This window comes from Stegodyphus dumicola, chromosome 4 (genome assembly GCF_044657685.1).
Source record: "Stegodyphus dumicola isolate Sdum_Otavi_A_Nest chromosome 4, ASM4465768v1".
NCBI classification, from domain to species: domain Eukaryota; kingdom Metazoa; phylum Arthropoda; class Arachnida; order Araneae; family Eresidae; genus Stegodyphus; species Stegodyphus dumicola.
Window position 1 is genome coordinate 256,278,766 of NC_140771.1, and position 23,311 is coordinate 256,302,076.

General features: G+C 32.6%; 1 long non-coding RNA gene across 1 annotated transcript in view; it reads left to right on the top strand.

Annotated features, from left to right (window-relative positions):
- LOC146997858 (uncharacterized) overlaps positions 1-4,885 on the top strand; it is a 62,119-nt gene extending 57,234 nt beyond the window's left edge. Inside the window, exon 3 of the long non-coding RNA XR_015040913.1 lies at positions 2,935-4,885. This is a non-coding gene — a long non-coding RNA (uncharacterized LOC146997858). The remainder of the gene's footprint in view (positions 1-2,934) is intronic.
- Positions 4,886-23,311: the final 18,426 nt, after the last annotated feature.

Sequence of the window (23,311 nt, forward strand, 5' to 3'; positions counted from 1 at the left end):
GTGACGGTTTGAAATGTCTGCGTTAATTGAAAATGCCGCGAGCTGCGAGGTGCGCTCAGTAATAAGGTTTCTGACTGCAAAAAACTGTAAACCAATAGAAATCTACCGGCAGCTTCGTGAAGTGTATGGGGACAACATTATCACTGAAGGTGGAGTGCGTCCGTGGGTCATAAGATTTCAAAATGGCCGAACCAATGTTCACGACGAAGATCGAAGTGGGAGACCCAGCATAGTGACCGCCGAACTTCTCGAAAAAGTCGATGCTAAAGTCCGTGAAAATCGAAATTTCACAATAACGGAACTTTCTTTGAGTTTTCCACAAATTTCGCGAAGTTTGTTGCACGAAATCATCAGCGAAAAGCTTGGTTACCACAAGTTTTGTGCAAGATGGAAGGCAAGAAGAGGTAACGAAGTGGTTGAAGGCGCAGGCGGCCGAATTTTTCGACGAAGGAATTTCCAAGCTCGTACATCGCTACGATAAATGCCTTAATTTGTATGGTGACTATGTAGAAAAGTAGTATTTGAGTGTGGCTTTCATCTGTATATAATAAAATTTGTTTCCTATACTTTGTTTATTTTTTTATTCCAAAACGTAATCTACTTTCTGGATAGCCCTCGTATGACTGAAATGAAAAATAAATGCAAGCTTCTTCTGTCCCCCCCTTCCCCAAAAAAAGTCGCAGTTGATTAAAAAAAAATCGTATATTCATACATTATTAGGGTAGGAAAAAAGCAAGGCCCGAACCCGCAACACAAGTTCCTAGTAAAACTGAATTTTCAACTTTAGCGTGTTACCTCCGCACTAAGGTACCTTGGAGACAAGCTTCACCTTCAGGAAACTGAAGAAGCATCTGGGCTACTTTGAAACTAACGATAATATTTTCTGTAAATATCTTTTTTAAAATACCAACTCCAAACACCACCACTCATGGTGATGATTAAATCCAAAACTCGAGAAGCCAACGTTTTATTCCCCCAAGGCAACAAGAGCAACCTTAAATTGACGTAGACATATTTTAAGAAAAATTTAAAATCTGGGATTTTGAAATCCATCATTATTTTCTCCCAAGAATCTAGTGCTTTAGATTATTCTGTAAAATTTATCAACCATATATCATTTATGGTTGATTATTAAGATTTACTATTGCTAATAAACTTAAGAATTTTCCTTTAAATAATTTATAAAGCTATTTATTTTATTAGCATATGCATTTTTTTAATTAAGATTAGTTCATTTGCTTTCTTTTTCATCAAGAAGAATTTTTGAAAGTACAATCATTTAAAAATCATGATATAAACTGGACATTTGAAACGAGACGCCTGAAATGACGCATCAAGCGTCAAAAAGTTCCAAGTTTAATCAAGTCACGCGGTCTCCGGCCATCCAGCAAATGCCACCTCTCAGCTACGCATGAGCACATTGATGTGAATGCAGCTTTTATACTATTTACTGCATAGCATGTACAGTGGCTCCCAAAACTGTTTGTAAACTTAAATAACTTGTAAAATAGCACCGTAGCCCGGAGCTGAATTCGAATATAAAGCTCAGTATTTTTTCATACCATATCATATATTTTTATTTCATATCACTGCGATTTTGAATATAGTAAACTTTTTTAAAAATACTTATTTTCTTTACCCAAAATTGAAAAATGTAAGGAGATAAAGTGATCATTCACTAAAATATTTTCGTAAAATTTCATAAATAAAATTAGCGTCTGCCACTTTTTTTTTTTTTATTAATTTTTTGTGTTTCGTTGATGTTTAGAAATTCACTTGACTTTATTCTTTGCTAGCTTACTTTATTATGTTTTATTTAATTTTTAATTCTACAGACACACATAATTTTTTGTTAAGTTTCACTTTTAAAGATTTGCAATTGCTGGGAATCTGGATAATGGAAATTCTACTGAACATGTACAAAGACAAGCAAAGTGAAAAAGGATAAAATCTTACCTCTCCTCCTCTACGTCTGCTGGTCGTTTTTGGCTCCTTCTAAATGAATAAAATGAAAAACTGTGAGCATTACAAATAAGAAATATAGTTTCACATTATGTAATAATGAAAAATGCAGTTTTCTATAATTAAAAAAGTATGTACAATTCCGTTACCGAGACCATATCAAATCGCAGCCACAGCATACCCACAAAAGCACCAAATCTGGCACACATTTAATAACAAACTGCACATAAATTTAGATTTCTCTGCATACAAGTAAATTTAGACTGCACCTTAAATTTAGATAGTTCTAGGCCCATTTTCAAATTTTGCTTACATATGTCCCAAAAATATTATATACTGTCCCAGAAATATTATATACCCCCTTATATACTGTTCCAGAAAGAAAAAAGAAAATTCAAGATTAGTTAATATTTAAAGTTCAATATAAGCAATGCATTGCATAAAATGACTATAAATATATTACTACAATTTAAAATATAACAAAATCAACTGAAATTTTTTAGATATAAATCTTAAAAAATGTGATTGTTGGCAAAAATGCCTGACCCTTCCAAATTTTATGTTATTCAACCTGTTTTGTAACCTAATTTATTTTTTTAAATAAAGAAGTTTAATTATTTTAAATATGAACTATTAGTGTGTTATATTGAATTGTGTGATAAAAAATTAATTGCAGAAGTGTTTTTTTTTTCCCTTACAAAATTTACAAACTTATTGTGGGTCAAATAATCTTAAAGTAAGGGACTTGGCATGAAGTGGAAGACTAATTATTTTTATTGATTTGAAAAATATTTTAAGTGGAGAAATATATTTATAGCAATCTTTATGTTTATGTAATATTTTGCTCAAATTAAACTATATCAAATATAACTTAATATTGAAAGTTATCTTTAATTTTCTTTCTGTACGCATAATTTGAAAATGGGCCTCTAAATTTTTAAGTTGCCACTGAAATATCGGTTTAATTTTTAGGTTTTTTAATATTGCTCTGGATCTTACTATTTGGAAACTGCTCGAAGGTAAAACATTTGCAAAACGAGTTTTCCAAGGAAAAGGCATCATTCATGATAGAAAATTAAATTCAAAGAACCAGGAGGTGAAACTGTGTTTTATCAAGTATTCGACAATGAAATGGCACTGCAGGAAATAATCTTATAATGAGAAGAAGGATTAAGAACATAAAACTAGTTTGAAGGCTACAGAAATGAAGTTCAACTACTTTTTATGTCAGAAATATAGTGATTTTTATAAACTCTAAATTAATATAAACATCTATACAACTATAAACTGAAACAGTCACATGTGTGAGGTGTGTGCCACATAGTTTATTTGTTCGGCCTATGTTGAGGATCAGAAGAGATGACAAAATTATTTAAGCACAGGAAAGACCTTTTTCACTCAATCTAAAAAACAGTGACAAGAGTTCTTTGGCCACAATGAGTTTTTGGTGGATTGTGCAAAGAATCAAATGATTTTGGGAGGGGGTCACTGTTCAAAATCTATAGGTGAAAACTTTATTGTATGTCATAGAGGTTGGCACCTATCTCTCAGCTGTATTGGATGCTATTTCTTATCCTCTGATAAGCTTTATTACAAGTTGCATATAAACTGGTTCGGGAAAGTCGAAACTTTTTGAAGCCCTTCAGAAACTATGTTCATTAATGCAATCTACATTTTTACATCTTCAAACGGTCAGGAATTATTTAATTTTGAAATCTGCAAACTGTAAGTTATTTTGTCTCAATAATATTTCTCCATTAACTTCATTGTTAAAATCTATCTGAAACCTTTTAGTGAAACGATTCCCTTCAGTACCATTACTTTTTATCTTCAATAGCAAACATTTTTCTCTTTTCAAGCATATAAGACTCGTGTATACATATTTTTCAAATAATATTATAAATTTTTAACTTTTTCAATATAATTAAATTTGAAATGTTTTACAATTAAAGATTCTTGTAACATTTAACCATTGCAATAGATTTTAAGGCTAGAATTAAGTTTAAAGTTTGTATTATTTGAAGGATAATTATGTGTATATCATGTATTTATATCATTTTAAAACTTATTTTTTTCTCTTTTTAACCATACAGGTTTTATTAAAATATTTTCATATTTGGAAAAAATATTAATTAAATACTTAAATTCATTTAGTATTTATTTTAAAGTTTCTCTAAAGTATTTTGTTAAACATGCAACATTAAACTGCACATGTCAATATTATGACTCTTAAATAAATAAATTTAACATTTGATTTTGATATAAAATATTTTTGTCTAACAAAAGGATCTTAACTACTCAATTTTTGAAGCTTTTGACATTTGTTTTCATTTTATTGTATCTTATTGTTTATTTATTTATACAACATTTATCCAGGCATGCCAGTATCATATCCATAAATAAATTATTTTTACATTAGACCTGTTTAATGTTATTTATGGCTACCCTTTAGTATAAGCCCACCCAGATTTATCACTAAAAATTATTGCCAAGCATGGTGATAAATGATAGGATGTGGGAACTTATACCATTCAGCAAATGCAATGTAAACAGCCATTAATCTCTGGAATTACGGTTACAGCTATTAGTGGCCAATTACATTTATTCATTTTCAATACAAATTACAGAGATATTCATTTACTCAAAGTTAAATATACAAGTGACCCTGTATATTTGAAGATGGGCTATACTGAAGCTGTTCCACATTTATTATTGTGTTAATATTTTTACCAAAAGGATCCTAGCAACTCAACACTTGAACTTGTAATACTATTTGTTTATATTTCATTGTACCTCATTGATTACTTATTAATGATTGAATTTTTCAATTGAATATAATATTTTAAGCTGTATTCTTAATAAATTTATATCTGCAATGTTATGTTTTTATACCATATTAAAACTCAATATTTTCTCTTCTGAATCACATAGTTTTTATTACGACATCTTTATTTAAGAAAAATCTTTATCATTCACATCTCACCTATTCTTATTAGCTTTCTAACAAATGACTAGATTATTGTATATGAATTTTGTATTAACTGAATTAATGTATACACTATATATTCTTGTACATATTTCAATAGAAGAAAATTTACAATCAATAACAATGCTTAGATCTGCATCTTCAAAAAATTCAGGGAGACATATTCATTAAGTGAACCAAGGATCACTACCAATATTATCTCCAATGTCTTTAAGCGTTGACCAACATGATGATGATCATTTCTCTACCTGCATGACCACTGACCAATGTCATCCTCAAACTAATGCACTCACTCCTGTACCAGACTCTGCAGCATACGAAATCTACTCAAGATGTTTGAAAAAAAAAAGCAATTCTAGATAGAGATCAAAACATGTACTACCCACAGTCGTAAGACAGAATTACAGGATTTACTCACATCTCTATATCAAATGAATGTTTCTCCAACCAATGATTCTATTACTTCAGCCCCACAAGAACTCCAACTCCACCACAATTCCAGCTCAGCAAGTAGCATAATACCTACCCCACAACAAAGACAGCAAATCCCTATTTCTACACCAATAACGGAACAGTGCACAATTCAAAGTACTCATCAAGAACTTTCGAATGTTGAGGAAAATAGATCAAAATATTACTGCAAATCAGGATAACGAAGAAGTACAACAATGCCGTACATATGCTCAAGCATTAAAAACAAAGCAAAATGATCCTACACTCCTAATCTATACGAACGACTCATGACACATCTTTAAACTACCTAATAAACTGCAAACCATAACATAACATTAGTGGAGCTTCCTTCTTATGAAAAGAAGGAAAAGAGCTTAGACAATGTTGCCCATTGCTCTTCTGCCATTTGATCATTTAAATGAAAGGTTTTAAATGTTAACTCCCATGAAAGGAAAATAATAAATAAATAGATAAGATCCCAAACTGACACCAAATATATAGTATCCGCAAAAGATCCCATCTCTAAATTCAGGGTGTCGGTTAAATCCTTGAAACTTCCCAATTGGATGAAGAGCCTATTCAATCCCTCCCAAACCTCCAAACGCAAACTCATGACCAAACAAGGAAGTGCAAACCATACTTCGGATTGAAAAAGTTACTTCTTTATGGGGACTTTTTCCTTAACTTCAAGTTTAGAAAATAGTCCCCATAAAAAAAAAAAAAAAAAAAAAAAGAGAGAGAGAGAGAATTTGCTGTACACTGTAAGACCAAAGAAGATGTTAAAGAATTAAATAACTTACTCCAGCAATCTGAACATGCCCATGATATTATACATACTAGAATCCAAAAAAAAAGTGAACACCAAAATGTACAATACAACAACTCCCACTAAATGCTACAGGAGAAGTCACTGCAAATATTCTTTCACGAGTAACAAACCATAATCTATCAGAATTCAAACCCTTAGTCAAACTTCGAGATTAAAAAAATACAATTAAATGGATTATCGAATGTACCCCTACTACTTTTCATAAATGCATTTCATTGAAAACAATCCAGTATGGCTAGCATACCTGCTATATCTCTGAATTTATAGGTGCTGAACGATGCAACAACTGTCATATCTTAGAAAATAGAACAAATAACTGCCCATATCACTGTCACTGCGCTTACTGTGATGAAAACATGGAGAAGTTAAATGTCCTGCCAATAAACCACATTGCATTAACTACACCATAAATAATAAAAATTCTAGAATGCATTATTATTGTGATCATCCTGCATATGCTCCACATTGCCCATCTTACCAAGAAAAGACAATGAAAATTCATAGTAGAACCCAGTATCATAATTAAATAGAATATGTCAATTTCTAAACCTCTGATAATATATAATATGAATCCAATACCTACAAATATTATACAAGCAAATTTCCAGAATGAAATAAAATGCCTTCAAATAAATCGACAAAAAGCCCAGGCTGCAACTGTACATGCCATTATCTTTGCTGTCAATTATAAAGCTGACATTCTATTTCTTCAGGAGCCGTTTACTAAGGATGGAATAATAGTTGGTCCGCCATTGCAATGAAATACCTTCCAAAAGGCAGATGTTGAGCAACCTCCATGTGCTGCCAAAGTTATTTGTAACTCCGACTGGACACCGCCAATCTTGAAGATGATAGAGATCATATTGCGGTTTTCCTAGAAATAATTGTCCTTACAATAGCTCTAATTTCAATCTACACACCACTTACTGCTTCACTTGATGGAGTTATACATTTTTTGGATTCTTTTCAGCAATTTCATACTTCAACTAATCAGCTTATTGTCAGTGATTTTAATACCCACAATACCATTTGAGGTTACAATACAACAGACACTAAAGTCAGCCAATTAGAAGATTATATCTGCTCAAAAAATTTCATAATTCATAACAGAACAGACGCTCCTCCTTTAGACCGTATTTTTACAATAGGATGGCTTGACTTAACAATATCCAATCAATTCTTAGCACCATATATTCAAGAATGGACAACTTCTGATGTATAGTCTTTCAGATCATAAATATATAACCTTCCACATTGCACAAGTTTCATCTACTATAATAATCAAAAGATACAAGTTGCCTGGTAAGGAAATTCAAATATTTACAGAGATTATATGAGGTATGGTACCACATACACTCTCCAATATGGTACCACAGCTTCAATTATGTGAAACAACAGAGGATCTTAATAACTTTACAAATAACCTCCTACAAACCTATGAAGATACTTGCAAAAAACATCTTCCACAACGCCAAACCAAAATATTACAAGCCATTAACTGGTGGAACAAAGATTTCCATATCCAGCAAGTCAAATGTAGGTCACTCCATCGAAAATCACAAAATCGATGACTTGGTATACATACACAAATCTTGGAAATGTATCAAGGCGAAAGAGCCAGATACAAACATATGATTGCTTAAGTGAAAATAGCATCATGCTGAAAATATTGGGCAGAAAGTGAAATATATGGCATTCATCATAAAATAGCTACTAACCACCTATATAAACCACCTCAACTGCATTGCAAACTGGACACGACTATCAACCAAGTGATATATATAATTTATTGCAGCTAATTCTTAACACCATTTTTGGCACTGATAACTCACTCGATGATACTTCTGAACAACATATAATCAGATATGCATCTATAAGCATACATATTTCGGCATACCAACCATTTACGACACCAGAAATAAAAAATATCCTTCGTCACCTCCCAAAAGATAATAGCTCCAGGGATGGATGGCATTGATTATAACATTTTCAAAGTTTCAATACAATCAAATCTTCAGTTCTTTAATCCGTTCAGGACCAGACACGATAATACACAACACAATAATTCCTCTCTTACAAGCACAGCTTCCCGGATACGCGATGTAACAATTCTCTCCTACTAGCCCAGCATCGCGTATACGTGACATTAAAACGGAACAATTTATTTGAATTTTTAAAAGCCAGTAAATGGAGCTAAGTGGTAATTGTTTTCACAGGGATTGATTCCTACGGCATTTGACCTTCACATACTGGCATTAGTTTCTGTTTTGTGTTTCTGGTTTTGAGAGATTTATTGAAATAAACTCGAAATCATGGCTCTTTATAAGTGTGCCTGTGACAGGGTTCGTACACATTTCCTTACATCAAAATTAAGGACTTTTAAGGACCATCAAAGAAAAAATTACGGACCTATCAGCAAACAAAAACATGAATAGAATAAAGCAATTATCCATACAACCGACTTCATGCTTGTAATTTCACTTTAAGAAACTAACAGAAGTCTGTATTATGCACTATTATTAAATTCAATTTAATACTTACCATAAAACAATTTTGAAAAATTAAAAATTAAACTAACTCCCTACAAGTTATGAAGTAGATAACATTAAATTAGGAACATAATTTCTTGAAAAACATGTATAAGTGTATTTTACACTAATAACAGTCACTATTTTAGACATTTACATGTGTGCTTTTTTTAAATCTGAAATCTTTTCAGCTATTTTAACATCTAATTTATTTACGTCTATTTCATTTTCTTTAACTATTCTTCTAAGTTCGCTTGCTTTGATAAACAAATCAATGTTCCTGCTGGTCTCAGCTTCATCTGCTAAAGCATCTACTTCTTCATAAATATCTTTAATGTCCCTTTGAAGAAATTTTTTCTTCTGCTTCATATAATCAATTTCTTCCTCAATAATATTTCTTTTCCTCTTTGAATTTTCAGATTTAGTTAAAGATTTTTGTTCTTCTAAATACTGAACTTCTAAATAACAAACTCCACTTCTTGCAGAAGCTGCTGCTGATCTCATTTCTTTATTAATTTAGATATTAAGAACACCTCCAGAAAATTTTATGTAATTAAATACTGTGCGTTGAAAAATGTATGATGAGTCACTTAAATTTTCAATTTCAATTGCTTTATTTACAGAAAAGCCTGGCCTGTTCATGTGACAAGATAAGAATACTTGTCATAGTGAATACTTGAATAGTGAAAATATACATTTTTTACTATATACATATATTATATATAATTTATTTCCTAAACAATATTGATTAATTGATTATATTATCTCCCAAGTTTAATTAAAGTAGAATTATTTTAAAAGAGTGAATCCATACTGGTAAGTTTTATTTTGAAAGATGTATATATATTATATACAAAGTCCGAGATCCGGACATCCAATATCTGGAATGATCTAAAATCCGGACCTCAAAGCCACCACCAACCAATTTTTTAGGGTTTTTTTGAAGGGAAGGACACGCGCATTAGATTACGCACGCGCATTAGATTTTTTGCCTCATCATAAAAAAACATGCCGGAAATCCCGATTCTTAATTTCAGTTTCGCGCTAAATAAAATTACTCAATTTAATAGGTCATTATATATAATGTCTTGAATGATGATTATACTTTGGTATATAATGTATTTACTGTAATGTAATTATATATAATGTATATATTGACAAGATCAGTAACGGATATCTCGCCAGTGGCGGTTTTTCTTTGATCACTTTCCAGTCATTGTGGTTTTTGATTTAGAAAAACAGTAAGTTTTCTGATATAAACCTGATGTCACACAGTGTTTGAGGTTGAAATATTTTTTTAGTGTCCCCATTCAGAAAGAAGATAAATCTGAACAAACTGCAATAACTACTAAAAATGCACATACCCAATCTGAAAAAAAAAAAAAAAAAAATAGATTGACCCTTCAGTTCAACAATTCACAAAAAAGTACATGCCAAGTCATTTTGGATTATTCTAATAGTATTTCGGAAAATAGCCATACTGCAATTTCTTCTGCTCATCATTCATTGAAAATTTCATCAACTCCGAAGCCACAATGCAATCAGACAGGATAAAGGAAGAAGACCCTCAACAGCACTTTAAATAATCCCGAAAGGACATAATACTAATGAACAAATCTTTGATGATCTAGATAGACATATCAAAATCAAGAAAAAAGTGAAGCTCAAATGAGGAGAAAAAAGTGAAGCTCAAATGAGGAGAAAAAAGTGAAGCTCAAATGAATGCGACAATAGCACCTACATTTTTTCCTTGCAAGAATTCATCATTAAATCAAAAATACAGAAACTAAAATGTAATCTCCATAATGTTCCATCCAACTATACTGAAGAGGTGTTGGCGATAATTTTCAAAACTGCGCCAAGCCCAGACAAAGAAAAAAGGAAAACGTTTCGACGCATTCTTTTTATAATAGAAACGTTCATTTTACTTGCTTTGCACGCGACGCTGTCATTTCGTCTGTTACTTATTTAAAATTTTCACATTGTTCTGTTCAATGTCAATTATATCGTCAAGTTCCTCACGATCTTTTATCCAAGCGCCAAACATAACGCGCCAAATAAGTGGTCGATTCTGCGTATATAATCAAAGAATAAAACCCTTTAAATTTATGTTATTTAATTATAATCGTGAATGAAACTTTTACATGTCAATAAAATATAAATACTACGAGTGTATATATATATATATAAATTGCAGTAAACAGTGAGTAATAAATAACACATACATTAAGCAAATAATATAGTTGTACAAAAAAGCAGAAAGAAGACACCTGAGTCAGAGGACCAGCATTGACAAGATACATTTAAAAAATATATGCATTCTGTCTTTTTGACATTTTAGATATTACAAGGTTTAAAAAAATGGTGAATGTTGTGAATTTTAATCAGTTTTCTTGGAAAAGTAGTCATTTTAACATTCAAGCTAGAGCCGCAAAAGTAAAAAATTTGACAAATATATGTGTTTCTGAATAATAAAGATTAAAACAAAATGTTCAAATAGGCGCAATTTTATATTCATTTAATTTTCCATAAAAAATTTACCACTAAAGATAATGTACCACAAGTGGTACGTGTACCACAGTTGGAGAACCAGTGGCTTAACCTTAAACTTTAACATTCGTATCTTTATTGATAATTGATTTTTGTCATTTCAAATAATGCGGAAACCTTATAATTGTGTATATGATTTGTTGCCAGTCAAAACATGATAGATCACCTAGATTTTCTCAGACTAGCTAGGATTACAAAGCAGTTTAATAATAATTCTATAATTTCAAAATTTGGGTTAGATGGTAGCAGCATTAGAGGTCTTTCGTTAAGTAACAATTACTGATGTAAAAAATTAAATACAAATATTAACACTTAATTAAACATTTCATATAATAGACTGACGCTATACTACATTAATACGATATATTAGAAGAATTCAACTACAGTTTATTATGAAAAACTTAATGCGGATAATTTAATTTTCATCAAAAAATTTTCAAGATTTAACCGGCAGATCGGTGATACCGACAAACCGAGTGAAGTGATAAAAAATAAATAAAACAATATAAATACGCAAATATATAAATAAAAATCCCTTACCTGACTTTCTTCGACTGCATTTTTGACATTTTTTTTTTTTTTACACAAATAAATTACAATAAAAATATTAAAATAGAAAAATGTTAATGGTTAGTTGAAAAACAGAATAAAAATTTATATACAAAGATATTAATAAAAATATTATATAAAAATGTTAATATTAAAATAAGAAGGTTAGATTAAATACAAAAATATTAAATATATGAAATAGAATTAGAAAATTAAATAAAAAATATATGAAAAATATATAAAATAGAATATGAAAAAATATATTAAAAATCGCTAGAATGGGTAGAAATTTTTAGATCATCTAGACAAAACCAAGTATTAATCTAGTATGAGCCGTAATGCTTTTGCACTTAGTCGCGAAGTCAGTGGCGAACGGGCACGTGACCTTTCTAGCCAATCAGGAAAATCAGTTAAAAATTACACTAAAATTTCATTGGATGGACTTGCACCGTTTGCTAATCCCAAATTCAAATCGTTTGTTACCATTTCAATTAATGCATTATTTTATATGATGCAGAGTAACAGCTGTCACCCTCTTTCCATTCGGCACAAGCAAGGTGTTTTTTTAGTCTAAAACAAACACTTCGTTTCCGAAAACTGCCAGATGTAAATTGAAATGGGTTTCACTTCAGTTTTAGACAAAGGAAATTGATTTGGCTCTAGCTATTTGTGGTAGGGGGAATATCTTATTGTAGCAAGTACGGTTATATAAATGGCGGGAAAAACTTTCTATTACCACCTGGCAAGAAACTTTCATTTAAAATTGAGAAAAATCTTTGTTATATTGAACTCAGCATATATAATTATAATTTTAAAGATATTAACAACAAAAGAGGCTTATGACAATTTTAAACCAAAGTTTTATTACCGAAACTCAATGTATTTTTCCCTTACTTTATTTTTATGTATTGTTTTTTTTTTTTTTTTTATATTTCGATGTCTTGAGTATTCTTTCCACTTTTTTGCATCATTTGTGTTCTAGGTCATGGTTTCTTATACTTTTTTCAGTCGCGACCCCTTTTTATCACTGAGATTTTTTCGTGACCCCCAGGACCCCATAATATTTACAAAAATTTTGTGGGACCCCATAAGTATTGCGCAAATAAGACACGCGTGAGTGAAACTGACATTTATTTTTTCATTTGTCTTGTAATATACAATTCCAAGGTCATTAACTTTAATTTCTAACTTTAAGACATAGAACGTGTGTGTGTGTGTGATTTATGGCAAAGCCTCGAGGGCTATCTGCCTAAGGGAAGGACTGCCTTCGCGGAGGACTTTCTAAGGGAAACTGGCTCGTATACACGTTACACATGGGGAAAACCACGAAAACGCCCATGCATTCAGCCCGTTCGCGGGATTCGAACCTCGGACCGAACTACCAGTGTTCAGCGACTTTACCGCTCGGCCGCTGGTGGGCAAGACATAGAACGCTGTGAAATTTTTAAATAGGTAACAAACGAAATGACAGCGTCACGTGCAAAGCAAGAAAAATGAACGTTTATATTATAAAAGGAATGCGTCGAAACTTTTTCGTTTTTTCCTTTGTCTGTATTGTCTTATCTTTATTTATTTTCAGATACATTGTGTCAAAATATTTGGTAACTGTAAAATTATTATATTAAGTTAAAAAAATATCAAAACTGCTAAAATTTCGGCGACCTCCTGCTGCAGATCCAGCGATCAACACGGGGATCGTGACCTACAATTTAAGAAGCCCTGTTCTAGGTAAAATCCTAGTATTCTGCAATTCGATAACATTATCCAAATGATAACATTATTTTTCCCATTGAACAGCTGATGTTTATCCATTTTCACATTAAGTCGCACTTTCCCGTAATTTTGAAAATACTCTCTTGCATGCTGTTCGGTTGAAAACAAGTCTGAAATCATTTTTTCCAAATGCATTTGAAAAATAGATAACTTATACTGTTTTTTACAGAATTTAAACCACTTCAGAATTAATCGGGTTTACATGAATACGAAGCGTTATTATGGCAATGGTACGCAAACTGGGAGTCGCGAACAAATTTGGGGGGGGGGGGTCGCTAAATTCAAAAACATTTATTTGACAACAAAAAATATAACACTTGGTAAAGAATTTTGGATGTTTAACATTCACCGGGAATTTTAAATTAATCATTTCCATATATTAATTTTGATTTTATTGTTTTCACCTTGATTCAGGCGTTTTGCTTGAACAACTCGAGAATCGAATTTCAAAGCGCGCAGCGATAATTGTAATATCCATGGTTTACACACTGTGTTCCTTATTTCTAACCAAATTTGAAAAGGACAAAATTTGAAAAAAGGACATTAGCCCACCAAATGTGCATGTGTAACGTAACGTAATATACGAGTGTGCTGAAACCAACCAGCCCGATAATAAAAGGCCTCCTGGTTAACGCAGCACAACCAACACATACGTGTATATGTATGTAATTTGGAAAAAAAAAAAAAAAAACTTTGAGAGAGAAACAACACGTGAAAGCTTAAAGATTTTTTTTTTTTTAATTATTATTATGGCGGGCATTACTATGGTCAGAAAAGGAGGTCGTTTTATTACGGGGCACCTAACTGGTTACCTCCTATGAAGGGACAGACAATTTACATCTTTTTTTTTTTTTTTTTCTGTTTTGTTAAATTATTGCAAAGTACGCGAGGGCTATCTGTCTTAGAGAAGGGATGCCTTCGTGGAGGACTTCCTAAGTGAAACTGGCTCGTATACACGTTAGACATGCGGAAAACTAAGAAAACAGCCATGCTAGCGCGTTATCCAGGACTCGAACTACCAGTGTTCAGCGACCTTTACCGCTTGGCAGCTGGTGGACCTCCTACGTTAAAATTTAACTGCTATGAATAGGAATGGCATAACTGTTAAGCATTGATACATTTAAAATGGTTTATTTCACTCTGATAAAAAAATGAATAAAGTTTGTGGAACCTAAACAATGAGTAATAAAAAAAGATGTAAGACCGATCCTTTTTTTGCCAGTCATATTTTATGTTGATTTTACTTTCTTAATTATATCATTTTCTTCTTTTCACTTAATTGCAAAATTGAGCGTGAGTCATTATAATGTCAAATCAAAATTGCTTCAACTGTCTCCACTCCCAACTTGTTACTTTTATCCGATTATTGAGGACCACTAGGTAAAATATTCGCTGGAAATTTGCACTGTGGGCTGGAATGACAATTACACGTACAGTGTACAATACAATGTACGTATTAGCTTAGCTTTCTTGGATACGATTTCCGATCAATATGCTTTGTAGCTGCAAGAAATTTAGCCATTTTCAAAGTAGCTACACAGTTTTAAATGGTATTCTTTTTTCCCTAATTAATCTTAGTTACCATATGGCAACCCTAGCTACTACGAAAACGTTGGAAACGAAAAAGCAGATGTTATGAAATTCATGACTCAAAAGATTCATTTCATCTGCAGAGTTTTAAAAGGCAGATGCAAAGTTCATAAAACAGTATCTATTTTTCTGCTTTGGCGCCTATCGAAAGATGCAAAGTCATCAGAATTTTATTCGTATTATTTGTTATTATATTAAGACATGTCCGTTAGTGACTCGCTGGGAAATTTTGCTCTCGCTGTGGCCTTTCACCTCAAAAGAACTCAGACAAATCTATAACGAAATGAAAGAACTTTTATTTTTGTTCTTTTTTTCCGGTTGGTTAGGCACATGCAGAAGCTGTTCCCACCAGCGATTCTCAATCGGTGGTACATGTACCACTGGTAGTACTCAAGAGAAAAATAGGTGGTACGCAAAGAAACAAAGTATTTTTAAAAATTAAATTCAGGAATCTCCTGAAGAAAAAGAACAATTAACAGAAATTTCCTGTGATCAAACTTTTAACTGAGGACTTCAAAAATAACACAGTGCGTTCTTTTGTGGGATTCCGCTAATGGATTGGGGGAAGTTGTCATGGGGAATCATGGCTAACAGAATGAAACTGAATATAACCCCAACACATGTCCCAAAGCTTCTTCAAAAGACACTCAGAAATACTTCATCCTCAAACACTGTGTGACATCAGGTTTATATTAGAAAACTTCCTGTTTTTCTAAATCTAAAAACAGCGCTCATGATGACAGGAAAGTGATCAAGGAAAGACCCCCCCACTGGCGGGATATCCGTTACTGATCACTCAATATATACATTATATGTAAAACACATTGTATACCAAAATATAATGCCTGTGTCATTATATATAATGACCATTCAAGGCATTATATATAATGACCTTTTAAATCCAGTAAGAGAAACAAAAACACAGGCTCTTTCCTGAGAAATGTGAGCAAGACGCATCAGGCGTCCAGAAAGCTGATAGTCTTTCTCCATCTGTAATAATGTTGTAATGTTACTTTTTAATTAAAAGCTTATGTTAAGTTTTAAGAAAGCTTATGTTAAGTTTCAAAATAAATAGAAAAAAGTAAGTAAAATAAAATACAAAACAAAAAACAAAATCTGAAATGTTTCAGATTTTAAATTACGTCCAAAGGGGCGTTTTTTAACATTTTGTGTGTTACCTTTCTTTATTAAATATCATGTTCCTCGCACTTAAACCATAAGATCCAGTGCAACAGCAATATCGCAAAATAGTTTTAAAACGAGCATATCTTTAGAATTTCCGATACAGAGACTCACGCGCTGGAGATAAAAATGTTTTTTCTGCACAACGTTGCCATTGCTCGCTTTGAAATCCTTGAGTTTGTTAATCAAAAATTCGTCAAAGTTTTAAAAAATAGGAAATCGATCATAAAACAAATTTCAAATTTCAAATTTGGTCTTCCACATGCTCATATTCGTTGGAGGATTACGTTATTCAAAATTCGATGACTCTATGTACCGTTGTTTTATCACAATACGAGAAATATACATACATTTATGCAGATTTTTCATTATTTAAATTCTTCAAGTATAATGCAGGACTCTAACATTTTGTGGCAACAGTTTGAAAAGTGAACCGACATTTATGAGTCCGACGCAAAATGCCAAAACGAAACTAATAGTCCTTCGGGATTCAAATCCCTTTGGACTAAAAACAAAAAAATCCTAACGAAATGAACAAAACCGCCTGTTACTCTTAAATTCAAAGGCGCACTTATAAAGAGCCGTGATTTCCAGTTTGTTTATTTCAGTAAATCTCTCAAAACCAGAAGCACAAAACAGAAGCTAATGCCAGTACATGAAGGTCAAATGCCCTACGAATCAATCCCTGTGAAAACAATTAGCTCCATTTACTGTCTTTTAAAAATTCAAATAAATCGTTGCGTTTTAATGTTACGTATACGCAACGCTGGGTTCGTAGGAGCAGAACCGTTGCGTCGCGTATATGGGACGCTGGGCTGGTAGAAGTGGAATTGTTGCATCGCGTATACGCGACGCCAGTCCTGCAAATGACTAATTTGGTTTTAAATGATGTTCCTTAGTTACATTGATGGTGTAAATGTTTGTAGAAACTATTAGTAAAAACAGTTGTTTAAACCTTTATTACTGATCATAAATATTTACTATATTACTAAAAAGTTTACTTTTTAAAAGTAGCTCAGTTATTGCACTGATAAGCTGTAGGGTCATTAGGTTATTTTGAAGCAGGAGTGAGGGCTTAATTTCTAAAATTAGAAGTGCCGGAGCCCTACGAAAAACTATCAGAAAAGAAGAACAAAAACAAACAAATACACAAAATGACTAGAAAAATAATTAATAATTAAACTTTTAAATAATTAATTATTAAAATTAAATAAATAATAATTTGAATAACTAAAAACGTAATATTAAAATTTAACAAAATGTAAAGACATACATAAGGTATTTCTCTCGCCTTCTTAGCATGCCTTCGAGGTGTAAGGGTCAGCACGCTCGGCGCGTATTCGAGAGGTCCATGGGTTCGAGTCCTGGCGAGGACACTGCTCATTTCTTCAGTTTCCTGACATTGAAAAATTCTGTAGGAATTACTCTACAGTGGCGCCCGAACTAAAAAAAGGTGGTGGATGGTGGTTCTCCACCACCATGATTTGGCGATTAGTTCCCCTAATGCCTAGTCGCCATTTAAAAGGGGATAAGGATTGTAAGAATTGGAGGCTCCCTTCAGCCCACCTGGACACTCGTGTCCCCCATAGCTCAAAAGAAGGGCCCCCCTATATCCACAAACGAGGGCAGGCAGTAAACCAGCCACCCCCAAACAACAAACAAAAATACTAAATCAAAAATAAATAACCACATCTAACACAAAATTACAGACCAACAAACAAACCAAAAAATATCCATAAACACAAATTCACAACATAGAACACCACAGATATCTAAAACCCATAAAAAAACAAAATTCATTTAAAAGGGGGTATTTCTCCCACCTTCTTAGCATGCCTTCGTGCTGTAATGGACTGCACGCTCGGCGCGTATTGGAGAGGTCCGTGGTTCGAGTCCCGGCGAGGACATTGCTCATTTTTCACGTCTCCTGCTTAAACTAACATATAAATACTCTACATATAAATACAAATATAATAATTTATTAAAAAAATTGGAAATAATTAAATATTAAAATAAAATACTGGACCTAGACACCAGTTTTGGTTTCGGCTGCAATTACCATTTCACACAAAAAATAAAAAACCGCTCAACTGGTCTCTAGTCTAATTTAAGCTCTGAATATTACTACTTCAAGGGATGATAGAAATGCAGATCATTCTTTTTTCAGCACACCAATAAAAAACGTTAAAATGGTTAAAGCGTCACTAATACGAAAATGAAGAGAATGCTATAAATAACTTTAGCGGATGACCTGTAGGTATGACGAAAAAAAGAAAAAAAAAGAGTCCAACATTTTCTGACCACGATCTTCTCTCAATATAATTCTAGCTGTTAAGCAGAATATGACAGTGGACCAAATTTTCAGGAAAGTCGCAAGTGACAATTTGCATCCCTCTACCTTTGGTTATATCATTTCTAAAAAGTCTGCAGGTGTTCCTTTTCCCGGGAAGACATTACCGCTGGAATGAAAAATTTACCCGCTGTCATAAAATCATGGTACTTTCTAGAGAAAAAGAATACGAATTTTTGATTAACAAAGTCAACGATTTCGAAGCGAGCAAAAGCAACGCTGTATGACGGGGGGATCTTATTTTATCTCCAGCGCACGAGACTGTGTATCGGAAATTCTAAAGATATGCTGTTTCTAAAGATAAGCTAAGTTAGGTCATAGTAAGGGTCTAGCGAAAGCTGGTGCTCGCTTTATCATCAAGTGATTTTTTTAACAGCGGATGAAATGGGACACAGAAAATCGGTGGGGAAAGGCAGTGGACGAAATGGCACTATTTCGAGCCAGGGATGAAACGAGAAAGGACAAAAGGACACTAAGCGGTGCCACTTAATCCCGGAGAAGGTATGGATGTTTGTAAATGTATAGCGTCGATGCGGCATAGAAGCACTCTAAATATGCGGCGAGATCAAAGTCCTCTCGAGAGGCTTTTGGTAGGGGAAGATCGGTGGCAGACCCTGGGGCCCGTCCCGCGAGGTTTTTTCCATCAAAATTGGGGGCCAATCTGCGCGAAGTCTTACTGCCACTTGTACGGTGGTCTTGCCAACGACAGGTGCAATCTTGCGCTCCTCGCCACCAGAGCCTACTGGAGCCTTTTGGGGATAAATCTAAAATCTAGCCGGAGCCCCTTAATAAGAAGCCTCCGACATGTCTTTTATGTAACTGAGCACCAACTTCAGTAGAAATTTGATCTCGAAAATTTTATTTTTAGTAGTAAAAGTAGATTAAAAATCGCTTATCAAATTTTAATTTATCACTTAACGTTATATTAAATTTTAACTTTAATTATTAGTCCAAAGGGGCTTTGCCCCTGAAGAACTGTTGTTTTCGTTTTGAGATTTTGCGTTGAATCACTATACATGTCCGTTTCACTTTTCAAACTGTTGCCACCATATGTTAGAGTCCTGCATTATATTTGAAGAAATTAAATAGTGAAAAATCTGCATACATGTATGTATGTTTCTCGCATTGTGAGAAAACAACGGTACACAGGGCCATCAAATTTTGAATGACATCATCCTCCAACGAATGCGGGCATGTGGAAGACCAAATTTCAAATGTGGAATTTGTTTTATAATCGATTTCATATTTTGTAAAACTTCAACGAATTTTTAAGTAACAAACTCAATGATTTAAAAGCGAGCAATGGCAACACTCTACGAAGAAAAAAAAACTTTTTTTATCTCCAGCGCGCGGAACTGTGTATCGGAAAGTCTAAAGATATGCTCATTTTAAACTTATTTTGCGACATTGCTATTGAACTGAATTTTACGGTTTAAGTGCAAAGAAAATTATATTTAATAAATAAAGGTAAAACACAAAACGTTAAAAAAAACTCCTTTGGACGTAACTTATAATCTGAAACTTTTCAGATTTTTATAATTATATTTTATTTAATTATTTAGTCATTAATTATTTAACTGTTTTAGCAATTAATTAATAGCCCAAAGGCTATTAGTATCAAAACGGTGTATTGCGTTCAATCAGTATAAAAGTCTGAATCACTTTTGAAATTGTTGCGAGCAAATGTTATTCATTGCCTTGTATTATATTAAAAGATATTAATAATAAATAAGTAAAAAAAATTCTGAAAAGTTTCAGATTTTAAATTACGTCCAAAGAAGCGTTTTTTTTTTTTTTTTTTTTTTTTAAGGTTTTGTGCGTTACCTTCATTTATCATTTATCATGTTCTACGTGCTCAAATCATAAAATTCAGTTCAACAGCACTATCATAAAATAATTTTAAAATGAGCATAACTTTAGAATTGCCGATGCAGAGCCTCGCGCGCTAGGGATACTTTTTTTTTTTTTTTTTTTTTTTTTACAATGTTGCCATTGCTCGCTTTGAAATCGTTTACTTTGTTAATCAAAAATGCCTTGAAGTGTTACAAATTATGAAATCGATAATAAAGCAAATTCCAAATTCATATGCAAAATTTTCAACGCAAAATGCCAAAACGAAATTAATAGTCCTTCAGGGCAAATTGCCCCTTTGGACTAATGAAGAATTTTTATGAATGTATGCATGTTTTTCGTATTGCGAAAAAAGGACGGTACCTAGATCCATCAAATTTTGAATAACGCAATCCTCCACCCAAACATGGGCACCTGGAGGCTCGAATTTGTTTTATTTATTTTTTCATATTTTATAAAACTTTAACGAAGTTTTGATTACCAAACTCATAAATTTCAAAGTGAGTAATGGCAACACTGTACAGAAAAAACTTTTTTATGTCCAGCGCGCGAGTCTCTATCGGAAATTCTAAGGATACGCTGTTCTTAAATACTTTACTGTATATTTCAAATTTTGCAAAACTTTAACGAATTTTTGGTTAACAAACTCAACGATTTCAAAGCGAGCAATGGCAACACTGTACCGGAATAATAATTTTAAAAAAAAAAAAAATATTTCCAACGCGCAAGACTGTCTATAAGAGTTTCTACAGATGGGCTATTTTTAAATAATTTTAGCCTAAATGTGTATGTGCATGTAATGAAAAAAACGCCCCTTTGGACATAATATAAAATCTGAAAGATTTAAAAAATTTTTAATTACTAATTATTTTATTAGTCATTTTAAGCTTATTTAATTTTTTTCGAAATGTGTATGTGCATTTAATGAAAAAAACGCCCCTTTGGGCATAATATAAAATCCGAAAGCTTTAAAAAAAATTTTAATTACTAATTACTCGTATTTTATTAGTCATTTTAAGCTTATTTATTTTTTTTAATTATTAATGATTTTTATCAGTCACTTTTATTTATTTATTCTTGTTCCTATTTTCTGACGGTCTTCCATATGCTCAGGCGCTTTTAATTGTAGAACGATAAATGCTTGAAAACTGCTTGAAAAAGATTAATTTCTTGAGCTTTGGTTCGGATGTTACTGTCAGACAAGTGAGATAAATGACAAACCATGGAAGGAGGAATAAAAAATAAAAGGGAGGGGAAAATGGTTGCTGCAAAATTGTGCACATGCAGATGCTTTTCCAACTCCTCTCTCCATACTCTTGGTTTAGAATTCAGTGTTTACGGTATATTTCTGCTTATTCATCATTACGCAGTTAACTGAATTACGGTCGAAGAGGCACTCGAAAGAGTATAAAGTCGTTTCCCACTACAACCATCTGCTTGATCAAGGTTCTTCAATTAAGTTGATGCATTCCAGTTTTATTTTGCCGGGTCTGGTAAGTGAACCTGGGAGTGGAAGATTTGAAACCAAAATATGCTCGAGTGCTGCGTAATAAATTTGCAACGAGAGTTTAATGAAAATGGCGAATTTGAACGGCTTACATAAAGCATTTAGCAATTGATGCATCCAGATGCTGCTTTTTGGGTCTGGTCAGTGCAATAAGCGGTATTTTTTTTTTTTTTTTTTTTAAATAATCATGACCTGAAATAGAAGATGTATTACGACACCTCTAATTAGTAGTTTTCTTCGAAATAATAAATAAAAGCGAAAGATGGCATTTTTGTTTTAAATAATATAAATTAGAGATTTTCCAGTCGGCATTTTATAGCTCATTAGAACCTGTTTATATATAATATTCAAACACTCATGGAAATTATAAATAATAATAATAAAAAAAGTTTGATAGGTTTTAAATTTTATATTACGCCTAAAGGGTTTCTTTTTTTAACGGTTTGTGTGCTACTAGAATTTCCGATACAGAGTTTCACGCGCTAAACTCCGCAACCTTTTCTCACCTGCGACGCACAAAAAATCTTTCTGGAATTTCGTGGCACACCAAAGAGTTCCGAGTTATCAAGGAAGTGCCGAAAAAATTCAAATGCTGACACACTTACAATCACACACACAACCACACAACAGTGAAATATATAAAAACATTTAAAATAGACATTATTAAGGGAAAATGTTGTCATTGTGTATTAAATACATGATAAAAAATTTCAAAATGTCAAATATTTGATTGCGGCACACCTATATTCTACTCATGGCACACCAGTGTGCCGCGGCACTCCGGTTGCGGAGCACTGCGCTAGAGATAAAAATGTTTTCTCTGTACAACGTTGCCATTGCTTGCTTTGAAATCCTCGAGTTTGTTAATCAAAAATTCGTTAAAGTTTTACAAAATATGAAATCGATAATAAAACAAATTCGAAATACGGACCTGTGTTCGGTTGGACCTGTGTTCGGTTATTCAAAATTTGATGGCTCTAGGTACCGTTGTTTCTTCACTATGCGAGAAACATTCATTTCTTCATTATATAGTTTCTTTACACATGGCGATAATATTTCGTGGCAACAGTTTCAGAGGTGAATCGACGTAAAATGCCGTTTTTAAATTAATAGCCCTTCTGGGCTAATAATCTTACAAATCTAATATTTAGCAATCGTAGGTATTATTTTCCGTTCCGATTTTTCAAGAAATCACAAAGTC